At 42.4% G+C, this 13,064-nt stretch overlaps 1 protein-coding gene across 43 annotated transcripts in view; it reads left to right on the forward strand.

Moving 5' to 3' along the window:
- Window positions 1-13,064, forward strand: part of MAGI1 (membrane associated guanylate kinase, WW and PDZ domain containing 1) — a 597,491-nt gene that overhangs the window by 383,246 nt on the left and 201,181 nt on the right. Inside the window, exon 1 of one of the 43 annotated variants that reach the window (XM_070238687.1) lies at window positions 3,715-3,999. The exons of 40 other annotated variants lie outside the window; for them this stretch is intronic. The gene's annotated coding sequence lies outside the window, so the exon portion shown is untranslated. Of the gene's footprint in view, window positions 1-3,714; window positions 4,000-13,064 lie in introns of those variants that run through there. 2 more of the 43 variants (XM_070238669.1, XM_070238675.1) reach the window with 2 other exon arrangements.

Consider the following 13,064-nt stretch of genomic DNA (forward strand, 5'->3'; position numbering starts at 1 on the left):
GATATATGATTCACGAATATTCTCTTCCATCCTGTGGATTGTGATTTCACTTTATTGGTAGTATTTTTTTCAGCATAAAACCGTTAGATTTTGATGTCATATAATTTATCTATTTTTTTCTTTTGTTGCCTGTGTTTTTGGTGTCATTGTCTAACCCAAGGTCATTTTTACTCCTGTGTTTTTCTTCTGAGAGTTTTATAGTTTTAAGTCTTACATGTAGGTCTGTGATCCCTTTTGAGTTAATTTTTGTGTATAGTATGAAGTAGGTTTCCAACTTCATTCATTTATATGTGAATATCCAATTGTCTCTGCACTATTTGCTGACTTGTCCACTTTTTTAAATTTAGTTTACTTCATGTTTACTTTTATAGCTTCATGAGTAGAAAGCATAATTCATTTATTGTCTATCTCTGTTATTCTCTAATAAATGCATTTAAGGCTATAATTTCCTTCTGTGTAGGAATTTGGGTACATCCCACATATTTTATCTTATTATTGTTAATTTTTGCCCTTTTTTCTAATTTCTATTTTTATTGCATTTTACTCCGTGAATGTGACCTGTATTATGTCAATATAATTTTATCCAAAGGACATTTCTATTAAAAAATACTAACTCATAAAGGCTTTTTTCCAACCCTATTGATGTATTAGACCTCTTTATTACATCCAACAGTGCTGGGTACTTGGTATGTGCTCAATAAACATTTGTGGAAAGGCATTTGCAGACTAAGCTTTTAGAGGAAATCCCCACCTGCGAGTTAGCAGGGATTGAGGTGGCAGTGATAACTAACACTACTGAGCACTTTTCTCTGTGCCAGGAACTCATCTAAGTTCCTTGCCCAGTATTTACTCACTTAGTTGCCATAGCAATCCTATGAGGCCAGAACTCTTTATTCCCATTTTACAGATAAGAGAAAGTGGAGGTGTTGCAGGTTAAAGTCTCTTACCCAATGATTCACACCAAGAATCAGAGGTGGATTTTGAACCCAGCTAGTCTGGCCCCAGATCCCACTCTTATAACCACTGCACTTTACTGCCTCCCAAGTGGTCACTTTTCCGTAATATTTAATTGGTCTGATTCTTAATCATTTCTCTAATTGCTTTGAATGTGTTCACTGAAGGAAATTCTTGGCCCTTTTCACATAGTTGTTTGTTAAAAATTGCTAATATAGTGCCTACACTTCATTGCCACTCTAAACTGTGCCCTCAAGACACTGCATTGCTCAACCTTAAGATTTAGCAGTCAAGCACCCATGAAGGAAGCCTAGCCCAGGATCTGTTGGTTTTAATTTTGTGTGTGTGACAAAAGAGAATTCAGAAGAAATGCAATTAAGCATCTCTCCTGGCTTTTGCTGGAGACCACACAAGCTCACAGAGCCTCAATTTTAAGATCAAGTGTGTACTCTGATAACCAAGTAGATTTTCATGGAATCTTTTTCTTGTGCTTCACTTATACATAGAGAAAACTGGTCTTTGGAGCTATGATTGAGAATAATTCATTATTGCTAGGGATATTTCCAAACCAAATGAGGGCTATTTTTCTCCCCATATTGAAGATTAGAAAGCTACATCCTTGAATAGTTATTGAATAAAAGTTCCCTTCTTTCTTTCATAAAGAGAATGGCTTTTGTATTTTTGTTCCCTTCGGTGTAGTCTCTATGGAGCTTCCTTGTGAAAGAGCAATTTAATTTGTACCGCACAATCATTTTCTTGTGGAAAACTAATAAAATACAAATTCCATTTTTCAGCATTAGGTTGTGGCTAAAGGCTTTTGAAAGTTTTATGCAGAATCTGCTTTCCTTTTTCTCTTCTCTTTTTTGATGAAGATTGAGAGGGGAAATGATGTAAGTGCTCACATGTATTATGTACATGGTTGATCAAGAAATTATTCCCTTAAGTTTATTGTTTCTCTCAAATCAAAAATGTAAGCTGATACTTCACATTCAGCTCTTAAGGCCTTGTCGCCTTCCTAAAAGTAGACGTGAAACAACAACAAGGCAAACAGATCTGTTTTTCTTTGAAGGCATCTCGTTTACTTTTTCTGACAGGTCGAGTGACATCCGGGGTATGCATTTCGCTAACTGAAACCCTGGGAGCTGTTCCAGTTTGCAGGTCCCTGCAAGAACAGAGGATGGGGGCTTGCATTTTTGGGGGATATTTTACAGAGAAATAAAGTCATGATGATATGCTAGTAATCAGAGGTGACATTTAGTGAGCACCTTTTTTGTATGGTGACTGTGCTCGGCCCCTGGCATGTATTATGCTCAGAACACGTTCCACTTTTTACACATGGAGGGACAGGCACAGCCCTGGCAAGTAACTTATTTGCACTCACACAGCAGTGAAGTGGAGAGACAGGGTTAGAATCCAGTGAGTCTGACTTCGGAGGCGAGTCTTTTGACTAGCGTGAGTGACCAGGACAAGGAGCATTAGAAATGCAGTCCTTCCGCACCCTGGATTATTCAGACGGACAGACTGTTTACTGAGTAGCAAATGGGAAGGAACACATTTTGTTTTCTCCTCTGCTGTGAAATCCAGCGGATATTGCACTCCAGGGAAAGATCTCTGTTACCTTGTTATTTGAAGGCTTAGCTGCCCTGTCACCTTTTTCTCCCTCATCTTTAACACTGCTTTCCCATCACTTGAAAGCTGGTCCTCCCCCCATTTTGAATCTAGATTCTGCACTGTCCTCCTCCCTACCCCCCACAGGGAGAAATATCCCTTGCTTCCTTCCTCTACTTTTCCTGTTTTCTTGTCATTCTTCACCTCAGAGCATCTTCCAGCCCCTTTATCTCCTCATGTCCAAATTGTAATGGATTCCTGGAGGATGGCTGCACATAACGCTGTAGCACTTAGGTTAGGGAAAGGCAGCAGTGGACTGACTGCCTCCTTTGAGAGTCCGTGGGCGTTCGTTCTTTGCCTTATGACGAGTGGCTTCTGACCATTGCACAGTAGAGAAAATTTACCTCTCCAAAGCCAGAGGTCTCTTCATAAAGTTTTCTTACTAAGGTGGATGGGAGAGTAGGGAAGGGATGTCTCCTTAGAAACAGAATGGAGATAATACCTCCGGGCTCTTACAGATTCTTTTAAAGAGTGACTTTGAATGACACAGATAAGCAGTAAAGAAACAGCTTGAGTCTGAACCAGATTCTACCCTTAATTCTTGAAGTGTCTGTTCCTTGAAAGTGCCTTCTTCAAATTAATATTCTAAGCCTCTCCATCCACCTTTATTTTAACACCAAGGAGAGCTGTTATTTCAAATATGAGAGTTATTACCTTTGAAATTTCCTCAGAGTTGGGGAAGAGGCAAAAGAGCAGAAGTGGGTCCCACCTTAAGGCATTTGGAAGCCTGCTCCCCCTTGCTCTTAGGAATCAGGCTTGCATCCCTAAGCAAGAGAAAGAGTGGCCACCTTCCCCCTCCTTCTCCTACCCAAACACCCATCCCCTCAGCCTCCTGCATCTTGTAAATGGAGCAGCCCTATTTCCCGCCTTTCCTTGGCCAGCGGCTCCCCCCAGGACCACGCGGGCGTTGGGGACCTGCCATGCCTGGCGGGAGAGGCAGTGCCCGCCTCGCTCAGCTCCCGCCCGCTCCGCAGGTGCGGCCCTAATCCCCCTGGCCTAGATATCCGGCAGCCTCTAGGAACCCGGGCTCTGTGATGTAATGCTCTTTTTTCACACTCTCCGCTTAAATACAGATGGAAATTGTTGTCATGTGTTAGAAATGTCGCCAGTAATATAAAAGGCGCAAGCTTGGGCATCTTCTCTCCCTTCTCGCACCGTCAGCTGCTCCTGCCGCCAGAGCCTTCTTCCCTCGCAACACTGCTCTTGTGGTCAGGTGGCCCAGGCGCCCCCAGCTCGCCTAGGAAGGGGTTCGGATCCCACCTCCCCACCCCCGCCTCTCTTTACAGCTTCTGCAGAGCCGAGGACCAGCGTGGTGGGAGGCTCTTTCAGGCTCACAAAGGGAAGGATTAATCTTGGCGATTGGGCTGGGGTTTACAGGCAAGTACAAGTGGTCCATGATCGCCCCCTCACCACCCCAGCCACCGCTCCCTGCCCACCTCTGGATTTGAACGCTCCGCCACTGGAGGAAGCCTAGGGACAGGCAGGCGGTGGCAGAGGCGTCCTGCCGCCCGAGGTTTGCGCTTGGGTTGTGGGAACATCCATGGAGGTGAAGATGCCGTGTGTGGTGTGTGGACCAGGGAGGAGGGGCGGGGAGAAACCGGGCCAGCTTGGGAGGGCCAGATGGCTGCGGCTGCGTTTTAATTCACCGGGCAGGCCCGTTTGGACGGGTAGGGTGGGGGGGAGGAGGGAGAAAAAAAAAAATCAGGGGTCATTGGGTAGGGAGAGGCCGGGCTCTGGAGCAGATGCCTGGCGAACAATGGGGCTTTTGAAGGGGATGCTGGAGGAAGTGTGGCGCGCGCTTTGTATTGCCTCCTCCGCATTGCAGGTTGGAATCGGGCAGCTAAATTTTAATGAAGTGCATTCCAAAGTGTGCTCGTCAGCCTGGGCTTTTGGAGCGAGGGGCTTGGCTGAATGGGGACTGGGAGTGGGAGGCGGAGGGGGAGGGAGGGCGGCGAAATGAGTTCCTCATGGATGGTAAAGGAGGAGATGAAAGCCTGCTCAGTGTGGAGGGTAGGGGAAGGGAGGGGGGAAAAATCAATACGTCTCCGTGCATATTAATAAGCTCCAGCAGGTGTTGGTAAATGTATGTTGCAGCATTGTTCCGGCGCCCAGGCTGGGAAAGGCGGGGGAGAGGGAGAGCTGCTTGCCCAGGCTCGGTGGGCAAATGCCTTTGCACTTTGGAAGGCTTTGCAAGCTCCCGGGAAAATAAAGAAGGAAAAAGCTGCGACCCCCCCCCCCCTCCGGTTTTCCTGTTTCAAAAAGAAACAATGTATGTGCAGAAGGCTTTTTAAGTTTTGCTTCCTGGAAATTAACATGTGTATATCAGAGCTCTGTCTTATCTAGGTAAGATATGCATGTCTGTGGGCATCCAGAAAATAGAAAGCGGAATCTAGTCTGGCGTGTTGAGTGCTTGGAAGCTGAAAGGCTATTCTCCCTGTCTGGTTCTTGTAAGTGAATGGGCCGAGCCAGAAAGGCTGGGTGATTTTTAAAGGGGCAGGAAGTCTAGCCCTCCCTTCTCTTCCCAAGTCCTAAGTCTAACTTGACCTGGGTACCTGGTGCAAGGAAGCTGTCATGTCCATGGTGTTGGTACATAGACTTTGTCTCACACACATAAAGGGAGTGGGTTTGTGCCTAAGCCAAATTACGTGAGGGTATGTGTAGCTTATCTATAGGAATTAGGTATGTAGTGTCTTTTCCTCTTTCCTAGAGTTTACCATGCTCAGGGCTCTATCAATTGAGAATTATTTAGGAGACTCCTTATGAGTGTATGCTGGCCTAAATAACCCTTGCTGGGTTTTGCTGTTGTCTGTTGTCTTACTTCTCTTGAACAAGGAGTCAATGCTTTTAAAAGGTTCAGACATATTTGTTGGGGATTCAGATAAAACTCAAAGCTTTTGCATGAGGGCATTATGGCTTTTTTTATATTAAAAATATTTAAGTGTGGGTATATATACAATGTACGTGAACCCATGTATATGTACTTGGTAACCCCAAGAATAACATATTGTCTTTCTCATGGGAAAAGAAATGTATTTCTTAGTTGAGAAAAGCTTGTCTTTATCATCCGTAAGACTATTACCGTCTGAAAATTGGCATTCTGTGATAACTTTGGAAGCCCTCAAGTATTGATTGGCTATACCCTTAGGTTCTTTTCATGATTCAACTTGCACTGTAACTCATCAACAAAACACAGCTCATCACTTGCCAATGAATTTTAGTGCTGTTGAAAGCTTTAGCAGATTAATGGTATCAACAGAGACTTAATTCCTCCATTTCTCAACTGAGCAAACAGAAGCAGTCTGCTCTTTCCTCCCAATGCCTTTACTCTTGATTTTGGGAAAGGGCACGGGGCACAGGGAGATGATCCTGCCAGGGACGCTCGTCTCTAACCCCAACCCCCACCCCACCAAGTTAAGTACTAAAGGTTACTAGTTTGCATCCCTATGGAGTTTCTTTCTTAGGCTGCATACTTCAAGTTGTATTTCTGTGGCAGCATTTAAAAAAAGTTTGAGTTTTGGTATTTGGATTTATTGTGCTTGTAATAAAGAGAAATGGCATCAGTTTGTTTTTCTTGTCACTTAATTGTGGCTCTTGAATGGGTCTCTTATTGCCTTTAGCCTGAGTCTCACCTGCTGTTCCTGGCTGAGCAAAAGCACAGGCAGTTGTGTTTATTATGAGACCTCCCCGGCGGAGACCAGACCCTCACTCCCTTTTAAATTAACTGTGGCCAGAAGAAGCAATTGGTGATGTGGTCCATGGTGTGTCTGCAGGCGCTACCAACCCATTGACCCTATGTTTTCTAAAAACTTGCAGATAACAGTTTCATTAACAAAAAGAACCTCCTTGAACCACTATATTTTTTCCAGTACATAGGACTGTTTTTATGATAAACAGCTGTAGATCTTTGACATTCTTATGTATAATAACAGCAACTATACATATGCATTAAAGGCACCATAGAAGCCATGGCTATAGCTGATATTACTAAGACGCATCTAGTAAAGGCTTCTGATGAGGAACAACTCCTCTCCCCACTGTTTTCCATTCACTCTTGATATATGGATGTTGGTTAGAGGAGAGGAAAAAGAGGAGAGAGGGAATGAGATCTCCATATTCAGAAAGGAGCCAACCACTGTGATTAATTGACACCAGTTATTGAAAAATTGTAATTTCTGTTGACCCTCTGCTGTGTCATATAAAGCAGGTGATGTGATACCTACTGAGTTTGCCTATTTAATGATCCCAATAAGTATGTAGACCCAGGATGCTGGCTTATTAGAGTTGCTATAGGGAAAAGAATTTGGGAGACACCTATAACTAAAGGTAAAACATTTCTAAAGTTAAAAGTAAATATAGAGATGATAGTACTAGAAAAAGCTAAATCAAAAGATTCCCCCATCAAAACACCCCAAGTATTTTTTTCTTCGCAACTATATTTTCATGGCAAAATTCAGTTAGTTTGGTAATCACCATTTTCTCAGCATGTTTGTTTCTTCGATTTTTTTTTTTAATGTTTCTCATGTTGATAATCAGACCCCAAATATTTGAATGTAAGCACATCCCTTGCAGTCATACTGACACCCTCTGGCACCAGAAAAGCTGTCATAGCATTTTTTGAGAAGTCTGGTGGGAAGAAAAGGCAGCAATGCCAACCGTTAATTCAGTCACTCTGCTGACGGCTGTGTCTGACAGCAGATCGGATCTGGATGACTTTTAGGTTTTTGAAGTATTATAAACACTAATGACAAAGATTTTGCTGGCCTTCCCTTGCTTACCAGGTCTTGATGACAAGTTTCTGCCATTGTTGGCCTCCAGCACGTCTACATGGTAAATTTAGGGTGCCCACAGCCAGGATGAGGCCCAAACAGTGCCCCTGAATAGTGTGATGTGCCGTTTTTCATTGGTAAACCTATTTGATATGTGACTCTATATTGATAAAAATGGCACTAAATCCTTTCACTCTCCAATAGCCTGTGAGTTGATGACTGAATGCTGTCTACATATCTTTTTTTTTTCTTTCCTGATACCGTTCTTGAGCTGCTGTTGCTGATTTTTACTCCTTCCAATGAAGTTGACATCCCGTCAAGTTTCAATAGGCTGTCAGATTTGAGAGTACAAACAGAATGGGGAAAAACATTACTTAACTTTTACTAGGATGTTTGAGAAGATCTTAAGCATGAGAGTAAAGGGGAGGTCTTGGGCTTAAAAATGAATCGCTAGGCTGAACATTCTTGAACGTAAAGATTTTTAAAGCTTTCATGTTTGTTGTTATCTGACCTGAAAGGGCAGCAGAAAAGTATAGTGCATTTAACTCCATTTTATGAGGCTTCACACTTTTGTTTGTGGAGGTTTTGCTGCTTCTCTCTCTCTAGCCCAGTTCTAAGCTCGGTGTTTAGCACATAATATGTGTTCAGTAAATACTTGGATGAGTGGATACATCAGGAACTTTGACAGTCATTGTTAAGAACTTTGAGCTGTTTCCTAGAGTGGAGTTGCTATTACCACAACAGGGCAAAAAGTACAACTCCGTGAAAAATCATTTTAAAAATGGCAAAAGGAAACATGGTTTTCCTCTTGTATTTAATAACACATACGTTTTCCCACAAACCCATTAGTTTATCCTGTAGTTCTATTGGAAATAAAAAAGCATGTAGATTTCTCCCACTGTTTAACTGATCTTAAAAGTTGATGTCGTTCTCCTGATTAAAGAATCATCCTTTCCTACCACCTTTCTCCCTCTTGTAGGCCCTGGGTCTGAATCACCGCACTGGGTATATTTCTTTGCCATAGTAAAGATTAGATCAGTGGGAATCTGCAAATTTGACAACAACCATATGAAATAACTTGCCTATAAGACAGTAAGTGCTGTAATTTTCTAATTAATTGTGGAGCATTGCCAAAGAGAGTTGCTTTAAAAATACATAATGATTGCAGATAGAGACCTAAAAGGCAAGCTAAAAAGTCTAAAACATTTAACTCCTTTTTATGAGGCTTATTATTCTAGATTACAGAGGCCTTTGCCATTTCTTTTCGTACCTTTTTGCACTCTCTCATTTACTGCTTATGTGTTTGCCTGGAGGTGATTTCATATTAGAACAAACTTACTTTTATAAATATTTGCACGCCTACTATGTGCCAGCCACTTTTAAGGTATTGGGGATAGTGCAGTGAACAGAACAGACAAAAATCCCCCTCCCCTCTTGGAGCTTGTATTAGAATCCATGTTAATTTAGTCCTAATAAGATCAGGGAATAGGGAATAAGGTTGAAATGATTAGTTAAAATGAAATCTTTCAGCTGTGAGAAGTTGGGTCCTGAAAATTACTGTGGTTGGCAAAACTGAAGTTTGCTTGATTGCTTGCAAAAAAGTCAAGTACAAGGGAACAGGACAGTATAAATATGCACGCTAGTCCTCATTCTCTCCCCCTCCCCGTCCCAATCCTCAGAAGTAACTATTATGTGTCTGTAAAAATTTGATGTCTCCTCTAAACCTTTCTGCATTAGTGTATACACACACAGCTTTTTTTCTTTCAAACAAAATGGTATCATACTCTACATCCTGTCCCGTCAGTAAGTCACTTTTTTCCCACTTGAAATTGACATCTTAATATGATAATACAAATATTTCTACCTAATTCTTGGTAAAAAAACTCCCTGATGTTCAAAGCGTGGGGGTGGGTGGAGGTTGGTATAAACTAGTTAACCATTACCTGCATGGAGAGATTTTTAGATCGTTTCCTTTTTGCAGTATTAGGAACAATGCTGTAGTAACTCTTTGAACACAAGTCCAGCTTGGTGTTTCTCATTGCCGTTACAAATAGGCAACATCCACATCAGTAAGTGTATGCCTACTTCACTCTTTCTAATAATAATGGAACCTACATTGATTAGGTGGCTATTTGGTAAGGCTGGTTCATTTTGTTCTCTGAAAAGCTCTAAGATATATTTATTCATTCAGCAAATATTTATTTAGCCACCTTTATGTGCTAGGAACTGCTCCAGGTGCTTTGGATATTATCAAGCAAAACAGATACAAGATCCCTCATGGGATTTATGTTCTAGTCTGGGAGACAGACAATAAACAGTAGATACACAAAATAATTTACTTATTTAGTATATTAGGAGGTGGTAAGTGATATGGGGTGGGGAGCAGCAGGGCAGAGTAAGGTGGTCAAGACTGTGGTGATGGGGCATGTTGTAATTTTAAAGAGGGCTGTCTGGATAGACCTCATTGGGAAAATAGGATTTAAGCAGAAATTTGAATGAGTGAAGGAAGGAGCCATGTGTGTATCTGGGCGAAGTGCAAATGCTGTGTGGCTGAAGTGGTGCTTACGTTGTCTGAGGAAGAGCAGGGAGGTCAGAATGGCTGGAATAGACAAAGCAATGGATGGAAGTGTGGGAGGAGAGGTCAGAGTGTAAGGGAGAGCAGATTGATCATGCCCGACATTTTAGACCATTTATCCACTTTACTCAGTGAAGTGGGAGCCATTGCAGGATCTTGACTGGGATAATGACTGGCCTCAATTAACAGTTGAAAAGTCTCACTTTAGGTAATGTGTTAAGGATATTTGGAGGAGTGGAAGCAGAGAGCACAAGTAGGAAGCTGTTACTGAAATCCTGGTGCAAGACGATGGTGGCCAGACCAAAGCAGTAGTAGTAGAGGTGGTGTGAGAAGTGGTTGCATATATTTTGAAAGTATACCTCAAAGAATTGTCTGATGGATTAGATGAGGGCTGGGAGAAAGCAAGAAGAGTTGAGAATGACGCCAGGTTGTTTTTAAACCTGACAACTGGAAAGATGGAGCTGCCATTTGCTGGGTGGGGAAAGCTGGGGGTGAGTTATCTTTTGGTTTAAGATGTGGAGTTTCATTTTGCACTTAGAGAGTTTGAGATGTCTATGAGACATAGACGTGGACTCTCAGGAAGGCACCGGGCACAGAGTGTAGCGTTCATGGAAAACCTTGTTGTACCATGATTTAGGTCATCATTCCCCAGTTTTTGAAAGCTAGAAACAATGCTGAAAGGGACATCCTTGAACATAGAGCTGGGTGTCCAATTGTGAATCTTTATATAGGTTAAACTCCTAAAAGTGGCATCACTGAGTTTAAGAGGGTATGCATTTTAGGATTAGAAAGTACTTCCAGGGACCGGCCCCGTGGCCAAGTGGTTGAGTTCATGCGCTCTGGCCCGGGTTTGGCCAGTTCGGATGCTGGGTGCAGACATGGCACCACTCATCAGGCCATGCTGAGGCGGCGTCCCACATAGCATGACCAGAGGCCCTCACAACTAGAATATACAGCTAGGTATTGGGAGGCTTTGGGAAGAAAAAAAAAAAAAAGAAAGTACTTCCAAATTACTCTCTCAAAAGAATTGTATAATTTACATTCCCATCAATGTGTATATGAGTATTCATTTCCCTTCGTCTTTGCCAAAACTCAGTATAGTCCTTTAAAGTTTTGCCACTTTGGTAGGTGAAAGATTTTTTATCATCTTTACTACAAGCTCCTGTGTCCTCTGGCCTCAGAGGCTCTGTCCAGCTTCTGGAAGACAGAGGAATTTTCCCTGCTCTGTGAAGGTTTGCCGTTATGGGAACAATGGCGATACAGGTCATATTGAGTAGGACAAACTAATTGCTTGAGGACTTAGCTCTCTGCGAAAGGAGGGAACGTATTCAGCATTGTTCAAGCAGCTAATTAAAGACTAATGGGGAGACAGCTAAGTAGCAGTTTTAAAGTACATCTCCTTTAAGAGGGGAAATTTTGAATTATACCATCCTGAGAAAGAAGAGTTCATTCTGACATTTGGATAACTTTTAATAGCAAGTATTGAATTAAGATCATTGGTATAACCGTGGTAGTTAGAGTCTTGAGAATTCAGATTTCTTTAAAGTTATACAAGGTCAAATGAGCAGCAAGTTGGAATTTTTGTGATGTTTTTACTAATTAGTGAAACAAACAGTTGCTATGACCCAGCTATCTGCTAGATATTTTGCTAAGTCTGGAGGACACAAAGACGTACAAAACACAGCCTTTACCCTGATGGAGGGTCCAATGGAATTGGTGCTGGTGGGAGACACATATATGCCCAATGACAGTCCAATGTCACATGGGCTATAAAAGAATGTAAAGGTCCTTGGGGAATAGAGAGATTGGCTTGACTTCATCCAGAATTCAGGTGAGGGAATGTTTTATGGAAGAGGCATTGGTTGTGGGTTTGAAGGCTGGACAAGAGTTTCCCAGATGGACAAGTGGAGACATTCCAGGAAGGATACCCAAACATGTGCAAATCATGGCATGAGAGGCTGGCATTTCTGGGAAGCATCAAGTCATTGATTGTTGAATGTGCAGTGGTAAGAGTTGTAAGGGACAGGCAGAGGGAGAGACACTGTAGTCCCTATCTGTCCTGCTAAGGAGCCTGGAACTTATCCTGAGGGCAATGGGAGTCTTAGAAGAGTTTAGGCAGGAGAATAACATGGTCCTATTTGTACTTTTTGTAAACCACTCTGGCAGCCATCTAAGGCCAGGATCATCAAACTGTGGTCCTGAGGCAAAATTCGACCTGCTGCCTGTTTTTGTTAAAAAAGTTTTGTTGGGGCACAATCACTTGTTTATGTATTGTTTATAGCTGCTTTTGTGTTCCAATGGCAGTGTTCAGTAATTGAGGCAGAGACTATATGGCCTCTGAAGCCTAAACTATTTATTATCTGGGCCTTTACACAAAGAGTTTGTTGACCCTTGATTTAGGGGATGACATTAATGGAGAGGGGCCAACAGGAAAGCTATGGTCAAAGTAAAAGCTGAAGTTAACGCAAAGGAGGAGGGGAGAGACCCAAGAGGTGTTCAGGAGAGAGAACTGAGAGGACTTAGTGAGCGATGGAACAGGAGATGCAAGGGAGAGGGAGGAGTCCAAGATGGCATACAGGGTCCTGGGAAGAGTGACCAGGCCATAAGGGGCATCTGAATGGAGATGTTTAGCAGAGTATGCGATAAATGAGCTTGGGAGGGGTGCAGGTGACATACGATAAGTGGGTGTCCAAATTGCAAGTTTAAGTTTGGACCTGTTTTCATAGTATCTTGTTAATGCATAAAAGTCCAGAAGCACCTTATCCTGCTGCCCAATTTAATAGCCTATTTTTGAAATGAATGCCCATCTCCGCCACTTTTCATATTTCTTAACCAGCCAAGACTTCATGTCCATGTACTTGGGGAGGCCTTCTCTGCAGACTACAAGCTATGCACTGTGCCCTGTGACCTCTCCCTGCTATGAACCATTGTATAGCATTAGTGGATTTATTTTACTGCCTGCCTGGTTCTCTTCTCAAGCAAACAATTCTTATTTTCCTATGTAGAATACAAGTGCAAGTGTAAGTTCAGTGTCTCATCCATGTTTGGGGTCTACCATGAAACCACAACTTAGGTGTGTAAGTATTTCTGAATTACAGAAC

This window comes from Equus caballus, chromosome 16, assembly GCF_041296265.1.
Source record: "Equus caballus isolate H_3958 breed thoroughbred chromosome 16, TB-T2T, whole genome shotgun sequence".
In the NCBI taxonomy this organism is placed as follows: domain Eukaryota; kingdom Metazoa; phylum Chordata; class Mammalia; order Perissodactyla; family Equidae; genus Equus; species Equus caballus.